Source organism: Schistocerca gregaria, chromosome 5, assembly GCF_023897955.1.
Source record: "Schistocerca gregaria isolate iqSchGreg1 chromosome 5, iqSchGreg1.2, whole genome shotgun sequence".
NCBI classification, from domain to species: Eukaryota; Metazoa; Arthropoda; class Insecta; order Orthoptera; family Acrididae; genus Schistocerca; species Schistocerca gregaria.
In genome coordinates this window covers 52,203,283-52,221,929 of record NC_064924.1, presented here as the reverse complement: position 1 = coordinate 52,221,929, position 18,647 = coordinate 52,203,283, and the positions used below count along the sequence as shown (strand labels likewise).

Below are 18,647 nucleotides of genomic sequence, written 5' to 3'. Positions count from 1 at the left end.
TCTATTTCCTTTCTCAATTACTGGTGTACTTGTGCAAGTTTTCAGTCTGATTTTATCCATTATAAATAGTTTTTTGAAATGGGTTTGTTTATAAATGACTTCTCTGCTAACAGTCAATATTTTCTTTTATTCGCATTTTACACGATGCGTGTCGAAAAATGACTCCCATTTTCAACTGTGTTTTCTCCTTGTACTATGATACGTTTACTAAATGTTTCCGATGCGGGTTGAAGGGTTCTGCTTCGTTTTGTTGATTTTATTTCAATATATAAAAAAAGGCGCTATTAGTTAGCTATCGATTTTTATATGGAGTTAGAGGGGAAATGTGAAAGAACTTGTACTTAGACTTTGTACTTTAATTAAGTACTGTAAATATAAGTTCTTCCACGTTTCGCCACGAACTACATATAAAAATCAGCAACTAACGAAAAAATTGCGCGTGTTTTTTATATTGCAGTAAAATCAACGAAACGAAGCAGAACCTCACACATCGGAAACAAAAAAATTGCTCTGAGCACTATGGGACTCAACTGCTGAGGTCATCAGTGCCCTAGAACTTAGAAGTACTTAAACCTAACTAACCTAAGGACAGCACACACATTCATGCCCGAGGCAGAATTCGAACTTGCGACAGTAGCTGTCGTGCGGTTCCAGACTGTAGCGCCTAGAACCGCTCGGCCACTCCGGCCTCCTGAAAACATTACGTAAAAGCAGCATAGTATAACGAAAAAACACAGTAGAAAATCGGAATCATTTTCCGACACGCGTCGTGGAAAATGTGAATAAAAGAAAATCTTGACTGGTAGCAGAAAAGTCATTTATAAATAAACTCAACTTTTCAGTCTTCAGTTGCGTATCTTTTCTCGCGGGAACGGTTGTATGTGACAGTCAAGTATGGAGCTATTGTATCCGCATACTCTCAAAGGAATCTTAACTGTATGCTACCTGGACCGAAAGGCTTTCCCTTAATAAGTGATCTGAGCTACATAGCTACATCAAGGATAACCACTTTTAAGTTACTGATTGTCACTTGTAGGTTTACCAATAACTATTCTCCCACTCACCATTAGCCACTGGAACAAGGAAAGGAGGAATTGTGATTGGTACACAAATTTCCTTCCATTACACACCGTAGGATGGCTTGTGGAGTATAACTGTAGATTTACGCCAGATGCTCTGCAGTAGACTCACTTGCCACGATTAGTCGGCTGAGGCAAGAAAACAGCTTGTGTAAAAGGGGCTTAGCAGTGGAATGAAGTATTCTTGAAATTGTGATTAATTATAACTGAGTACTACATTTACATCCAAATTGCGCAAGCCCTGTACCAGTAATGATCATTTCCTTTGTTGTGTAACGCGCAAATAGAGCGAGGCACAAACAGCTGAATCGTTAAGGGCCCCAGTTTCTGGCATCATATATTCGTGGTCCCTGCGCGAAATGTATGTTGGTAGCAGTCGAATCGTTTTGCAGTCAGTTTCAAATGCCGGTTCTCCAAACTCCGTCGGTAGTGTTCCTCGTAAAGAGTTCCACCTTCACTCCAGGGATTCCGATTTCAGTTCCCGAAAAATCTCCGTAAGACTTCCTTGTTGTTCGAATCTACCAGTAACAAATTTAGCAGCCCATTTTTGAGTTGCATCTACGTCTTCCTTAAATCTGGCTCAACACAGATCCCAAGCACTCGAGCAATACTTAAGGATAGGTCGCACTAGCGTCCTGTAACTGTCTGCTTTACTTATGAACCACACTTTCCGAAAATTTTCGTAGAAAATCGAAGTTGACCATTCGCTCTCCCTACGACAATCCTGACATTCTCGTTCCATTTCATATCTCTGTGCAACGTTACACTGAGACATTTAAACGACGTGACTGTGTTAATCAGGATACTGCTATGTTGTATCCGAACATTACGGGTTTGTTTTCCCTACTCATCTGTATAAAATTACATTTTTCTGCATTTGAAGCTAGCTGCCATTCAGCGGACCAACTAAAAATTTTGTCTGCCATGTTGTATCCTTATCACTCGTCTTCGACACATTCCGCACGCCACCGCATCAACAATAAACAAATGGCCCTGAGCACTATGGGAATTAACATCTGAGGTCATCAGTCCCCTAGAACTTAGAACTGCTTAAACCTAACTAAGCTAAGGACATCACACACATCCATGCCCGAGGCAGGATTCGAACCTGTGGCCGTAGTGGTTGCGCAGTTCCAGACTGAAGTGCCTAGAACCGCTCGGCCACTCTGGCCGGCCAACAATAAACAACCGCAAATTGCTGCCTACCCCGTCGGCGAGATGATTTATGTATATAGAAAATAATAGTGGTCATGCCACACTTTCGCGGTGCACTCCTGATGACACTTGTTTGTATTCTTCCGTGTAGTGCCGTGGAAGAGCGTATGTGGAGTTTACAAGGCGTGGAGATTACTGATGGTAACTTAAGTTTTCAATCGCCTATCCCCACGCCCTTCCCCCCCCCCCCCCCCACCCACCCCCCGTCACCCCTCCCTTTCTTGGAGCTAGGTAGCCTGCTGGCGTTGTGTCCGAGCGGTTCTAGGCGCTTCAGTCTGGAACCGCGCGACCGCTACAGTCGCAGGTTCGAATCCTGCCTCTGGCTAGGATGTGTGTGATGTCCTTAGGTTAGTTAGGATTAACTAGTTCTAAGTTCTAGGGGACTCTTGACCTCAGAAGTTAAGTCCCATAGTGCTCAGAGCCATTTGAACCATTTAGCTATGTAGCGGTCCCGGATCGTATCCTGTTCCCGATAAGATGTTTCATCTTCTGGCTAATGTTCATCGCGCAGTATACTGCCCTACATGGGAGGCGTTGTGCATCACAGAGAGATTTACTGTCGAAATTCCGAGAACGCACGTTCGAAGAAGAATCAGACAACACATTACCTCCTCACACATAAATCAAGCAAAATGGGCACAATGGGGAAAGTCGTTCTCCCCGCGCAGCATTCGCTGGTGGCACAGGTAAGGACAGAAGTGGTAGGGGTAACAGAAGCACTCTCCGCCACATACTGCAAAGCAGATTGTGCTGTACAGATGTAGTAAAAAAGTTTATTTTTTATTTTCAGTCTCGAAACAGGCGAAAACGCTGCAAGATGGTGTAACAAGTAGAATGTACGGTGGTGGTGCAGAAGTTGTTAGTGCCTCGTGCCGTGGATGAGCGGCGGACGGCGGCCGCTGACTCAGGCAGGGGTCGGGGCCGCATTCCGGCTGCTACGTCACCGCAGCAGGAGGCGGGCAGAGGCCTCTCCCGGCGCAAGCCAGCCGCCCCACACCTGCGGCCGGTTTGCGCCGCTCCGCTCCGTTCTGCCGATTTACCGCCCACGTTCTGAGCGCGTCGGCCGTAAAACGTGACGACGACTCCTTCACAGGAAATCCTGCTGGGATGAACCTCCTTTAGGATCCTCTGGGATGGTCGACGGCAATCACAAAAGAAGGACATGGCCATTACAGGCCTTTACAGCCTTCAAGCAGGCAAGGGAGGAGGCCCTTATTTATTTGCCATTCCGTCACGGTTCCCATAACGGCTCTTCCACGCCACGACCCCTTGTTCAAATTCCTCGTTGCTTTTTCCTGCTTCTGCCTAGTTTCTCTGAGGAACATCGAGCGAGACATCTCATTATCCATTCGATGGGAGGGAGAGCTAGGGGGGAGGGGACTTGAGTCAGGACTATCCTCAATGTGCGCCACACACCCACAAAAAATTAGAAGAAGCGTTCAGATTTTTGCACACACTGTGTGAGAAAGAAGCTGAAGCGCCCAGGAAACATGGCCGGAGGTCAGCTTAACTCCGTGTACGTGCACATAACCGATTAAGAGTCGAAGTTCCCTGTGACAGGTAGAACAACCACGAGATTGCATAAGTGCTGTACGTGTAAAGTGTTGTTACGAGACCTGGTAGGGTACTTAAAGGGAATGAAAAGCGCCGGAGGTTGAGTGACCATTGTGAAGGACACTGAGAAGCTGCACACTTGTGTCAGACAGCGTTATCAGCACCTGACAAAGTTTTAAAGGTGCCTCATTTTGGGTCTAGATTTGAAGGCTGGTCGAATTGTGCAACATCCAGTATTTTGGGGCTTTCTGATGTGACAGCAGTGGAGTGCGTGGAAATGTGAGGACGGGTATCCTCATCGTCGAGATTGCGGTGGACCTCGTCTGAACACAACAAGGGAAGTTCGCCGTATTGTGCACCAAGCGAATCTTAACCCCTTGACGTATACATCTGCCATCCGGGGGCGAGTAATGGACCTACAACATTTAGTGTTATTCATCAATATTGATCCGATGCTGTCATCAGCTGGATTAGAGAATTACCGTCCCGTGTGTAGCCTACCGTTAACACAACACGAACGGCTGTCTGAAGTGGTGGAGTAACCGGGTTGCATGGGCTAGTGATAAATGGCATCGCATTGTATTCAGCTATGAATCGCGGTTCTGCGTGAGTATTTCGGAGGCCTGCGGAGTACTCCCTTTCTGCCATACTTTTGGACAGAGGCAGCGGTGTTACTCCCGGCGTCATGCTGTGGGGAACCGTCGGGTATGACACCAGGTCACAATTCGCAGTGACTGAGGAAACTGTTGACACAACGGCACTTCAAGGGCATATTTCGTCCTCATGTGTTACTCCTCTTGCGATAGTACGATGGTGTCGCTTTTCAGCATGTGAATGTTCACCTATAAATGGAACGTATTTGTATGAAGTGTCTGCGCGATGTTCAGGAAAGCCAGTGACCAGGAAGACCCCACAGATCTGTCCATATAGAAAATGTATGGGACTTGTTCGGATGTCAGCTCTGTGCCACTGCGATGTCAAGGACCATCTGTAACAACTGAGGGACAGCATGTCCCAGGAGAAGATTTAACGGCTTTATGACATCCTCCCAACCGAGTCACTGCAGTCATCCAGGCCAGAGGTGGTACCACGTCGTGCTCTGCCAATCTGTTGAATTTTATTTCGCTTCCTCTTCAGCTTGTGGGTGGTTCAAATTTTTTTTATCAGCCAGTGGCTGTTTCCAAATTTCAGAGCTGACTTTAGGAGAATAAAGTGCCACGGAAACTAAGAGCCCTCAAAATATGAAAAAAATTCTGCAAATGACAAGCTATGTTTAACAAAGGACACTCTACAGTTGTTTGAGTAAAAGCCTGCCCTCGCAGAAACCCTGGTGTAAAAAAATAAAATAAATAAATAAATAAAAAAGAAATGAATGTGTAAAATGCAACTGTCTTTTAGTGGATTTGTGGCTGTGGCACCTGAAATCGAAAAAAGGACCTACTACAGTTTAGAGTTCTAAGATATTGGTGTTCGTGCTGTTCTGAATCACAGGTAACAGGGGTCTTGTAGAGGCACACATTCACAGGCTGGCCGTAATTGTCAACAAGGGATCCGACACGCTTATTGAGAGGTCAATGTAACTCTAAGCGACACTACTGACTACGAAAATATTCAAGTAAAAGTTACTGTTTACTTTTGGCTCTCTAACGGATGATGTAACCGTTATTTATTTTAAAGCGCTGCCGAGCATATTGAGTTATTCTCGCCCCAGTTTTTAAAAATACTTGAAAATAGCTAACGGCCGAAATCAGCTGATCAGAGCGTACACAAAAATCATTCTGTAACATGCAACTGCCCCTCAATAAATCTGTGGCTATGGCACCCGAAATGGAGAAAAGGACCTACTACAGTTTAGAGATATTAGTGCTCGTGTTGTTCTGAATCTCAAGACTCATGCACATGTGCAATCATTTATTTAGTTCTGGAGCGTTGTGCTCAACAATGCGTGTAGGACGACAGAGCCACGCGACTAGCACCCGATAGGACAGACACGTTCTTCCCTCGGCAGTGCACGATCGTCCAGCCACGGACCATGAGTCAGGAAATGAGCTAGTTTGCTGCAAGGGTCCGAGGAGCCCGACACCAGGCACGATGTTATGGCGTGCTATTGGGCACACGACAGGATTACCGTTACTTTTTTGATGTGTTAAAGGCGGTGGCTTGCGAGATCTTTGAGAGTACCTGTGACGTTATCTTCGACCAAGACAACGCCTAACTGCATATTGCCCGTGCTGTCTTGAACTACGAGGGCTATTCGGAAAGTAAGTTCCGATAGATTACAAAATGGAAATGACAGTGAAAAAACGATGCAGCTTTGTACCGGTGGGTTTGGCAGTGTCTCTATTATACCAGTCGATCGCGTCACGTCACTCTGTTCGTTTCTGAGCACAATGTCTTGAACAATAGTGTCTCCCGCCAAGTGTGGGTATCGGCGAGGTTTCACCCGATCATGAAAATCCACATAACACACTTACCCTGCATTTCCTTCTTCATGACAATTCTCGGCCGCACGCTCCGAGGGCGTTGAGGACGCCCGTGCAACGTTTTCGATAGGAAGTGTTTGATCACCCACCACACAGGCCGGACTTGGCGCACTCCGAATGTCAACTCTTTCCTCAGGTGAACGGCTGGTTGTGTTGGCAACAATTTGACATAGACAACGAACTACCAACCAGCGTTAGAGAACTGGCGGAGAGCACAGACGACTGCTTTCTATGGCGAGGGTATTGGAAACTTCGTACAAAACTACAACAAATGTGTACGTCGGTGCGGCGACTATGTGGAGAAATAGCTGGAAAGTTTAGCAAATTGTTGCAAATAAAACATTTTTGGTTTTCACCGTGGCCTCCACTTCGCGACCGATCGGATCTTACTTTCCGAGTATTCTTCGTACATTTAATGTCGTGTGTCTAGGGCCTGCCGTCGGGTAGACCGTTCTCCTGGTGCAAGTCTTTCGAGTTGACGCCACTTCGGCGACTTGCGTGTCGATGAAATGATGATGATGAGGACAACACAACACCCAGTCGCTGAAGGGAGAAAATCTCCGACCCAGCCGGGAATCGAACCCGGGCCCTTAGGAATGACATTCCGTCACGCTGACCACTGTTTTATTTTATTTTTAGGTTTTAGAAAAATGGAACAAAAAAAACCCTAAGTGCCACCGCCACTTTTCATCCTATGACAAAAAAATCTGGTCCATTTCAGTTGGCTCCTGACTAAACCTACCCGAGAGAGCTGCCTATATACCAGGGGAAATATGGGAAATCAAGGTTAGGGCTATCCTTACAAACAAAACAAAATCTTCCGTTTTCTGAATGTTATTTTTATTTCTATTGTTTTTATTTTTCAGTTTATTTTATTTTATTTGTTTAGTTTTGTTGTGTAATTGATCAGAGGCCTTCTGCACCCCGCTGGTAATATGTCGAGTCACGTCTTCTCGAAACTGATGTGTTCCGTTCAATTGTTCAGAAATGTTCAGTGGTTCAAAGAGGAAACCACCTTCTGGCTTAATATATTCCAGCTGCGCGGCGGGTCGTGGAAAGCACTCCCAAGGAAGTTCGAGAAAAATTGTCTGTATTTTGGGTGACGGACAACGACATAATTACGGCCACTGAGGTATGTCCAAAAATCGAGTACAGAGTCTACAGTTTGTCCAAATAGGTAGTGAATGGCATGTCCGCGAATCCAGTTCACAGTATTGGGGTTTGTCCGAGAAAAATAGTCACGTTCCGGAAATAATAATGAAATGGGAGTAATCCGATCCGGAATGTCCCGTGTTAGAAAAGCCACAATACGACGAATGAAGTGCCAAACCTCCGCCGCCGGACCGCAAACAAACCGATGTTCGTCATTGTCTGGCACTCCACACGTGGAACATTGAGGTGATTGGGCCAGGTGGATACGATGAAGGCGAAATTGGTTGATTTGCTTACCATTGACAGTTAGGTACCAGACAGATTGAACATTCGTGCCAAGGTAACACCGCGTGCCATACATGACGCCAGTCAATCTGGGGGAACTTTTGTTCAATCGGGTTAGGTGGACGACCTAATTGGAGGGCATTGTATACTGCCTTTGTCTTGAGTAAAAGCTGTCTTGGTATGGTGAGGCGTAGATACCTGAGTTCAAGTAAGAAGTATCGTATATAATGGAACTGGTCCGGAACATCCGAGATGATCACTGGGGCTGACAGCGAGACCGGCGAATATGCCGACACGAGGAGAGCAGTGAGGCTCGTTGGGCAACGTGTCCATATCGTCATCTGGGAGCTGACAAATAGGGCGCGAGCTCTATCCGGCACGTGAAACAGACCTGTCCCACCTCGTTCACGGGGAAGAGTAAGGGTTGCACAGTTAACTTTGATCCGCGAAGGCGGGCAGTCCTCGTACAGAGGTTGTTCGACTGTTGTTATTTCCAGCAAGTTGTACAGAGCTCTCACTCATTGAAAACAGTTGTATATTGGTTGCGATCGCTCACCAGCCAGTACAATCGATTTAACCTGGCACAGAGTAGAAGCAGTGTGGAATTCATACCTGCAGCTGTTACCAAAGCTGAGTTCGACTCTATGCCCAGCTGCGTCAGAGTCGCTGTTATTATAGGTGGCAGCTCTGTGTACTATATTTCGCACCTTGTACACCTCCCAATCACCTACAAATTTAATCGAGTAACCTTCCTACTACACTTCATCCGCACTACGTGAAATTTCGTTGCTTGCTGTCCTTCTAGGTAGTTTTCAGTGACTGGCAGTTTATTTGCAGAGGAGAGGCTGTGTTGTCCTCGGGCCGAAGCGTCCTTGTGGCAGCCGCCTCTGCACGGGCCACGAACATGAATATGCAGCTGGGCCGGCGAGCACGCACGTGCTGGCCACAGGTACCGAGTGTCCCTGACCAGCCCACCACACCCAGGCTCAACACGCGACCTACACACCAGTTTCAGGGCCCTCGCCGCTGCGCTAAGTACGAAAGACCAACAGAGAGATGTTCGCAATAAAAATGATGACTGGCATGGAAGCAGTCTCTCTCTTCTGCTGTTCAACTTCAATGTCGTGGAAGCAACGAAGGAAATAAATAATAGGTTGAAAAGGGGGGGGTTCAAATACAGTTTAAAGGTAATCACTGATTGTTTACAGTCCTTTGTGAAAGTGAGGAAGACTTACAGGACCTGCCAAGAGCAATTAACAGTCTAATATTCTCAGAACACGTACTGAGAGTAACCTAAAGAAAGCTAGAAGTAATGAGAAGCAACAGAAATGAGATTAGTGATAAATCTGACATCGAAATTGGAGGCCATCTAGTGGATGGGACGAAGGAGGAGGCAAGGAGGACATAAGAAACAGACACAAACAGGACCGCCCTGGCCAAAATGAGTCTACTAGTATCAAACGCCTCACTAACCCGTGGAAGAAGGTTCTGACGATGTGCGCCTGGCGCGCAGAATTGTGTACACGTGTGGCAACGACTGCGCGAAAAGTCGGCAGAAGAGAAGCGATGTTATCGAGATGCGTTGTGACCGAAGGATTTTGAAAATTAAGTGGACTGAAGAGAAATATGGGATTTCTCTGCAGAACTGACGAGGAAAGGAATCCCTAGAAATGCAGTTGGGAGAAGGAAGAAGATGGCAAGATGAGTTTTAGGACATCAGCGAATAACTTCCATAGCTGAACAGAGCCATAGAGAACGAAAGTTGTAGGAAAATTCACAGATTCGGAAATACATCCAACAAGTAATCGAGGACGCTGAGTGTAAGTGGTGTTCGATCCGTGCTGCCTTCGAGACGACAGCCACAGTGTATGGTAGAGCTTCGGCTTCGGAGGCGGATGCAGGCAAGGTGTCTGAAACAGACCCGCAGAAGAGGGGGTGGTTCGCCCTCAACGAAGAATGAGCTCTTGTGGCATATAAAACATTGACATTCCACTTAACATAATTAGTATGAAACTGAGCGTTTGGCCCTCTACACTGTACGTAACTCTAGCGTAGTCACTGCAAAGACACAAGAGGAAGAAATTTAAAGCATCAGAAATACGATTATGGCACAATGGTGTAATGTTAAAAGTAAACTCGACGGTTCATGCACGAATTAGGAGATACTGGACAGAACGGAGGAAGGAAGACGTCTATAGAAAACAGTTTTTGGAATAAGGATACGATAATTACCATTACCACTACCGTTACCATCACTACTACCACCACCACCATTACTACTACCTCTACTACTAACAACAATAACAATAAATACCAGCTTGGTGTAAGCTATATCCTACCACTTCCGCGGCTTCTGTGTCAAGTTCACTGACTCTATTATCAAGGGAATTTTCTTTCAGTCTCACGTGGCTGCGCAGACCCCATTACGGATCTTTGCACCACAAAAAAGTCTGAGGTGATCACCGGGATTCAAATAAAGGACCTCCCCATTGGTAGCCAGAGACACTAACCACTAGACCGCAGAGAGGCCGCACGCCTAATGATGACAGATGTCCTTTTTTTTACAGGACGCCCACTGCTACTGGCGAAACTACTCACTGGAGAACGCTGGAGGAAGTGCACTGGTGAACACTGGAGGAAGTGCACTGACCGAAAAGGTGACAACGTCGAAAAATACAGGCGTTCTGTGTTTAAATGAACGCAGTCTTTCAGAGACCGGTCACGAAATTTTCTGCCCTTGCTCGATGACAAATCAGGATCGCACTTTTAAGATTTTTCTGCATTTGAGATCCGCCTATCAGCTTCTACGTCGAAGAATCATATCTTCGTAGCTCGAGGTTTCCCCATATATATGAAGCTACCTGGTATGATTTATTAAAGATCTAGGCGTAACGTTACAAAGCGATATGAAACGCAATGAGCGCATAACATAGTATGGGAGAGGAATGGACGATTTCGGTTTATTGGGAGCGTTTTGGAAAACTGTAGCTCATCTACAAAGGAGACCGCGTATACAACACTTGTGGGGCCATTCTTGAATACAGCTCAAGTGTCTGGCATCCTTTAAATATCGGATTAATGGATGATTTCGAAGCAATTCAGAAGCGTGCTGTTGGATTTGTTATCGGTAGGTTCAATCAACACGCAAATATTACAGAGATGCTTCGTGAACACAAACGGTAACCCCTGGTGGTTAGGCAACAATCTTTTCGAGGAACGTCACTGAGAAAATTTAGAGTCCAGCATTTGAAGCTGACTGCAAAGCGATTTTAGTGCTGACTTCATGCGTTTCGCATACGAACTGCGAAGACAAGTTAAGAGAAATTAGGGCTCGTACGGACGCATATAGATATTCGTTTCTACAGGTTCCACACCACCATACGGTGCCTTGCGGAGAATCTGTGAAGCTCTGCACTCATCATCCACTTTGGTATGGCACGGCTTAGCCTGAAGTACATGACGGACCAATGACTGACCGAGTTATCAGAACTCCTTGCTTTATACAGGTTGAGAAAAGTAAAGTGACACGGGATATATGTTATGCACCTTACGGTAGGCAACCCAACTTACATTAACACCAGGGAGGCTGCTGTAAACTGGTATGCCTTTCCTAAGGTGCATAAAAAATATTCCGGGACAGTCTTATTTTCCTTACCTTGTATTTTAGAAGGCACGTAAAGTGAGGTCAAAGTACGAGTGTGTACGCTGATTAGCCAAAACATTGTGACTAGCTCCTTGTTTGTCCGACTTTAGAACGAAATACATAATTAATTCTGCGTATTAGGAATCCGAAAGTTCGTTGTTAGGTTTTTGGAGGTATGTGGCACTAGATGTTTATCCACACGGTATGCTGATTTATGTACATGCTGGTGGCGCCCGATAGCTATCCCCTATGGGTTCCATAGAATTTACTTCAGAATTTGCTAGCCGAGACATCGACGTGAGTTCACTGTAATGCTCCGCAAACCACTGTAGCACGGTTCTGGTTCCGAGACACCGAGAACTATTCTGCTGAAAGACGACATCACCATTGGCGAAGACATCGAGCACGAAGGGATGCAAGTAGTTCGCAGCTGTCGGCGTGCTTTCGATTACTACCGTAGGTCTCATTGAAGCGCAGGAGAACGTTTCCCGTAGCATATTGCTCCCATCAGTCGGCGTCCGTGGAGCGCTGCACGGTTCGAGCCGCCGTTCACCTCGACGACGGCATTTGTGGAGACGACGATGGACCGAGTGCAGCAAAAATGTGAGCCCACGTTTCCGTTGTCGACGGTCGAAGCCGGTGCAGTCGTAACTGACGACGTCGGTGAGTCAGCATGCGGACATGGAGTGGTGGTTTGCCGGGGAGGTCTACAGGTGTGTTCAACAATGTACAATGAATGGTGTACTCCGAAACACTTGTGCGAGCACCAGCATTGTGCTCTTTCGGCAGAGGTCAGACTTACCGAGAATTCCTCCGGGTAGAATGGCCGTGGTCCCTGGAACTATTCTATCCCTGGCGTTTCGTCCAAAACTACGTTGGACATCTTCAGGGGTGCTCCTGGTTGTGCTGAGTCTCAGCACATCCAGGAGCACCTCCAAAGATGTCGAACGTAGCTTTGGACGAAACGTCAGGGATGGAATAGTTCGATGGACCACGACCATACAACCCGGAAGAATTCTCGGCAGCTGAAATATCCGGTCGTGAAAGCCTTCACCGTATGAAGAGATGTCACAGATCATCATCTGTCCTACTTTACAGAGCCGACAAGCCACCGAACACCACATTTTGACCGAGCGAGGTGGTGCAGTGGTTAGCACACTGGACTCGCATTCGGGAGGACGACGGTTCAATCCCGTCTCCGGCCATCCTGATTTAGGTTTTCCGTGATTTCCCTAAATCGCTTCAGGCAAATGCCGGGTTGGTTCCTTTGAAAGGGCACGGCCGATTTCCTTCCCTAACCCGAGCTTGCGCTCCGTCTCTAATGACCTCGTTGTCGACGGGACGTTAAACACTAACCACCACCACCACCACCACATTTTGTGAAGAGGCGTGGACGTCAAACCATTTAGCGCCTAGTGGTAGTTTCACTATGCTACGACCATGCGGGTCGACCTTCTACTCGCGGCAGAAGCACGTAAACAATTGACCAGCTTCGCCGTTTTGAGATACTCGTTTACAGACTCTTCCCTTCGTCAAAGCAGCTTATCTCAATGTATTTCTCCATTTTCAGCGCATGCCATCGCAAGGGTAATCTCCCGCCGGCCGGAGTGGCCGAGTGGTTGTAGGGGCTACAGGCTGGAACCGCATGACCGTACGGTCGCAGGTTCGAATCCTGCCTCTGGCATGGATGTGTGTGACGTCCTTAGGTTAGTTAGGTTTAAGTAGTTCTAAGTTCTAGGGGACTGATGACCTCAGAAGTTAAGTCCTATAGTGTTCAGAGCCATTTGAACAATTTGGTAATCTCCCATCCATGTATGCTCCGCTTACATACTCTTGTTATCGCCTCACGTGCCCGTAACACCACCATACGACATCCAACGTCTTGGTGGGCAGTGGTCATAATGTTTTGGCTTTAATCAGTGTGTGTAGTTTCGCGCTCAGGTCTATATTAGCCAGTTTATACATCTGATATAGTACGCAGATACGAGATAAGCTCGCTCACATACCCGGTAGTTGTTACACGCTGAACATTCATACTATCTTGTCCCCAGCATATTCTAAACAATATTTCAGTCTTTGGAAGGACACCGGTGCATCCAAACTCTCGTGTATATCATTAAGGGCAAAGAAACACGTCGTATGTTTGAATGGCAAGCTAACAACGCAAGGCAGGCGTCTGTCGCTTGACGCACCGCGGGCCTGGCTCCTCAGTTCAGCGTCTCTGGAATGCAGGTGGTGTGCGTTAAGAGCAGTTCCCGTTAAACAGCCGACTCCGGCCGCTAGAGGCAACTGCGGGCACAGAGACCCGGCTCACCCTGCGACCCCGTAAATCGTATCGCTTTGCGGCGCCGCCACAGCCCCTTGCTAGGAGGCGTGAAGGCTTTCGCCCATTATCCTCTCGCCAGTGAAAATTGTAGGGTCGACAGCGGCAGCGATTCGCGGCAGCATGCCACGAGAAAACAAGTATACTAGACGCACTGAAATGTTTATCTTTTGCATATTCAACCAGCTACACAGAGCAGGCAGTAGTAAACGGCGTCGTCATTCTGTATATATGAGCACGCAGTAGTTTTCTCTTTCAGAAATTGCTTTAGAATGTCGGTTCTCTGCGAGGTTTATCATTCCGTGATATTCCTGCTCAAGTGGGTCTGGGTACCCACAACTGACACGCGACTGTAGAATCGATGGCTTCAGGAGAGCCATACTCAGTGTTATGCACCATCTGAAACTGTCCCATGTAACTAGCGCCCGAGAGTGCTCGGTCGTGCCGAACTGCAAAGCCGCATCATGTGCCGTGAGTCACGAAACGGGTTAGTTTGCAATCAGACATGTACCCATAAGTGTAATATGATGTCTGGAACTCTATTGGCTCTCGGCTACAGGGCACTGCTAGTTGGTTTCGGAGCAATGGAGAATTTATCCTGCATCACCTGTCAAAGCGACAGTGGCGAACCTTATTCAGTCTATTTTGATAGACTTTCCTCCACTCTATTAGGCCGTCTGATACAGCAACCGCATGTAGACTATTTAAGTTAAAAACAGTCTCGGTTCCAACTTATTCTTCTATAAGCAATGCGTTTTGCCTTCATCGCGTATCTTCAGATTATCTATAGAAATAACAAAGTAAGTAAAAATTAGGGTATGGTCCTAGCTTGCACAATTCTAAGGAATGCTACAACTGATGGTTGTCCATATTTGCAACTGCGGATACATTTAATGAATAAGGAATTGTTACTGGCCTTAAAATATCCTTTTTACAACATATTAGAAACAAGACGTAAGGGCATAGAATTAGACTCTTTAGCATTTGCTGATGACATGGCACTCATCGCACAAGACATTACCGATTCACAGAAACAGCTAGAATTATTACAAGAGCAGGTAGCAAAAATAGGATTACAAATTTCATTTGAAAAAACAAAATTTATGACTGACATCAAAGATGAACCTTCTGATCTCAAAATTGGTAATAACTACATCTCTTGAGTAAAAGAATTTAAATATTTAAGTGAATGGATTGCGTAAAATTGTAATTAAAAGAAATCTGTCAGATCAAGGGTCCAGAAAATGGAGACGGCGTTTCAGTTAACAAAAAACATTTACAACAAAAAGAGTCTCTCGTGGAACTGCAAAATACGACACTACACAACAGTAACTAAATCCGAAGCTCTTTACGCATCTGAGACACTAAACCTGCAACACAGAACACTAAAAGAGGAATTAGAAGTGAAAGAACGTAAAATAATGAGGAAAATCCTAGGATCAAGAACTAAAGATGGTGTGCATTATCCAAAACCCAATGCAGAAATATATAAAAATATCTCAAAAATAACAGACACAATTCATGGGGAATTTAGAAAGAATGGACTGAAACAGGTTAATGCACAAAATCCATACATTTTTAAAGAACAAAACTGCAAGACCAAACTGGTACAAACAGGTAGAAAAAGACCTGAGAGAATTAGGGTCTCCAAATCTACATGATAGCAATGAAATCAGAAAAATCACAAACACACAGGGTTTTGAGGAAGAAGAGAGAAAAACGAACTGACATACGTGGTCTACACAACGAACGCTAGCCCATTCGTTGTTTATGAAGGAATACAGGGCGAAAAGGAAGGCCAACAAATGGTCCTAAGTGATTCATCCGCGAAGAAGAATAAGAAGAAACAATAAAACTGGTGTGTGTTACACTGAAGCACGCGTCGAGTCAGATGGATCCACTGAAACTTTTTCTTTCTACAACATTTTAGAAATCATAAAATGACTCTGTGCTAGATCGAAGCACGCATCGAATCGCATCTCGTTCTACACATTCTTCCAGTATGATCAGTACAAAATTAAAGGCAAACATTACATTCCAGAAGACGCATGCCAAACTTTAGTAGGCCGCTCATTACGCGCGTAATAGTTCTTAACTTTATTGTACGGTGGAAAAGCTATGCGGACCTTGAGATTTTTGAGTAAGTTAACCAACTAACACACTGCAGACATTGTATGCAACCGTCATTCCATTGCTCGCTTGACGTTCTTGTTATGAAGTTATGGCGGCAGATCTGCGTGTTGTGTTTAAAAGTGCACACTTCATTGTGGGTGAGGTCCTATCATTGCACCTTTCAGGCCTTTGGCACGACTTTATTAAGGTTGTTTCGCTCAGTTTGATAATTTGATAATTTTACATTCTATCCCACGGTTACATGATATAGTATTAGTCGTTTTTGCCTAGGTCACAGTCAGTAACAAGTCCTTATTCACATCGAAAATCGTGCAAACTAGGATCATACCGTAATTTTATTTTGTTATCCCTATAGATAATCTGAGGATGATTGTGGGTCAGGTCCTATCATTGCACCTTTCAGGCCTTTGGCACGACTTTATTAAGGTTGTTTCGCTCAGTTTGATAATTTGATAGTTTTACATTCTATCCCACGGTTACATGATATAGTATTAGTCGTTTTTGCCTTGGTCACTGTCAGTAACAAGTCCTTATTCACATCGAAAATCGTGCAAACTAGGATCATACCGCAATTTTATTTTGTTATCCCTACAGATAATCTGAGGATGTCCCATGAAGGCGAAACGCGTTGTTAGCAAAAGAATAAGTTGCAGCCAAGAGTGTTTTTGATTCAAATATTTAGTAGGACTAACTGTGCAGTAAATTTAACCGGGTCTTTCAAGAAGCGTTTCACTGGTGATCTTCGGAGCAAACGACCATATCATTTCTAGAGCTTCAGCGATATCCTAGAATCCAGAAAGTTGTGTGATAATGCGCCTTGTCACCATTCAGCATTTAGTACACAGCAAGAACGATGCCCCTGACATGCATACAATGTATGCACGACGTTTGCGACGATTCCATTTACTTTGCGCCTCGCATGCGTTGAGTTCAACGGGACCCGCAATGAACACGATAAATTTGTTCAGCTCTGCGTTACTTGTCGCTCGGCGGATTCGCTGTCACAGTGAACTACTCTGCTACCAGACAACCCAACACCTGTGCGATGTCTTGTGCTATTTTCAGTGTTAGAGTAATTGGAAACGGAGTTTCTAAAAAGAGAATTTACATATGATCAGTCATAATTTTGTCGCAGTGAGTAGCCGTGATCAACTGCAAGGTGCTTTCGCAAAGGTCACAGGCAACGATTCATAAACCCAAAGAAAATATTACGTTGCCAGACCGCTTACGGCACTAGTAACCTTAGTAACGAAACACACACTAACTGCAACCTGTGTCTTGCTTTTTCAATACACAGGCTGTTACACGATTGCTGTTATATAATTATAGTGGTTGAGTAGAAGATTTTGACATACATTTAATGCGTTGGAAAGTCCATCTGGAGATGGCCGGTTTCCAAGAAAAGCGTAACAGACTTGGCTTTTCGAGCTATAACGTTAAAAGTGATGTTTTTTGGGAAGTTTCCTATATGAAGGGCTACCCGTACTGAGTGCCTACATGATAGGATCAAACATGATTTGTTTAAGGAACTGTATTGTCTGGAAGACTCATTTGCATTGGTTGTGAGTGCGGAAGCAACGATTCACTCTGTTTCAATAACATAGGTTGTAATTTTCGGTATGTATTCCCCAACTAAGACAATAAAAAAGCAGATAACCGGAAATGCTTGCTCTCCGAGTTATGGCTTTCAAAACAGTGATATTCGCCGAAAAGTTTTTCTCCCAGCAGGTAGTTTTCGAGAGAGAGGATGGTAACAGGGCAGTTAATTCCGAGGCGAAGGGTATATCAGGTGTTTGGCTTTTTGACATATATGCAGTTCAGGAGGTGGCAGAAGTGAACTTCGTACACGATTAGGAGGGTGGCAATGCTGCGCTGGATCGTCGCTTTCAAGATGACAGGTGCCCACGGCGAAGGTGTCCAGATCGGAAGACATTTAAGCATCTCCATCGCTGTCTTCGTGCTCATGGGAAGTTTACATCTCCCATTTTGGAGACGGGACGACAAAAATCTGCAAATCCAGATGTAGAGAAGGAGACTCTGAATTCTATGCACACGACTCCCTCTATCACCATTCGGAGGTTAGCACTGCATGCTCGTCATACGACTGTTTGGCCTCTATTGGGAAAGAACCAGCTGTATCCTGATTATTCGCAACGTGTACAGGCCTTTCCACCATCAGATTAGCCTGTACGAGCTGCGTTATGCAGTGGTTCTAGCTTAATATTGTTCACAGATAAAGCACAGTTCACACGAAATGGCATTACAATCAACAGGCATGTGCATATGAAAACACGCATGGAGTTGTTCCATCTCATCACCTAGTGTGGTTCTGCCAGAGATGGCGGGTATAGCTGAAACAACCGTTAACCTGACTGTTAAAACCGCTCAAGATAACCGGTTTCTGGAATAGCCAATTTTAATTTTTTAAGTCAATAAACGCAGAAATCGAACAAAGACTGAAAAATTCTTACCTCTGCGTTTCAACATGCATAGAATCAAAATATTGAATAAAATTGGCAAATAAAAAAAAGCTTACTCCCTCGACCATTCACTGCTTTTTTCGAAGAGTGATAAGTGGTTCAGTACTAAAAAAAATCACGTCCTATGGGTTCCAATTGTTTGAATCTCTGTTCAAAAATCATGTTGTAGTCTGGAATCATACCACTATTTGGGCATTACGAATAGTCAGTACTAAAGAGTGAAAACTCAACTTTTTCGTGTTGATTTGTCTGCTTTCAAGGGATACAAGTCTTTAATTCAATACTGTTACCATAATTTCC

The 18,647-nt window shown here is 45.2% G+C and overlaps 1 protein-coding gene and 1 non-coding gene across 2 annotated transcripts in view; one reads left to right on the top strand and one right to left on the bottom strand.

Annotated features, from left to right (window-relative positions):
* The window catches only part of LOC126272476 (hillarin), a 527,629-nt gene that overhangs the window by 266,682 nt on the left and 242,300 nt on the right, over positions 1 to 18,647 (bottom strand). The gene's annotated exons all lie outside the window — the stretch shown is intronic.
* Trnaa-cgc (transfer RNA alanine (anticodon CGC)) lies at positions 12,544 to 12,616 on the top strand. Its single transcript has one exon. It is a non-coding gene; the product is annotated as a tRNA-Ala (tRNA).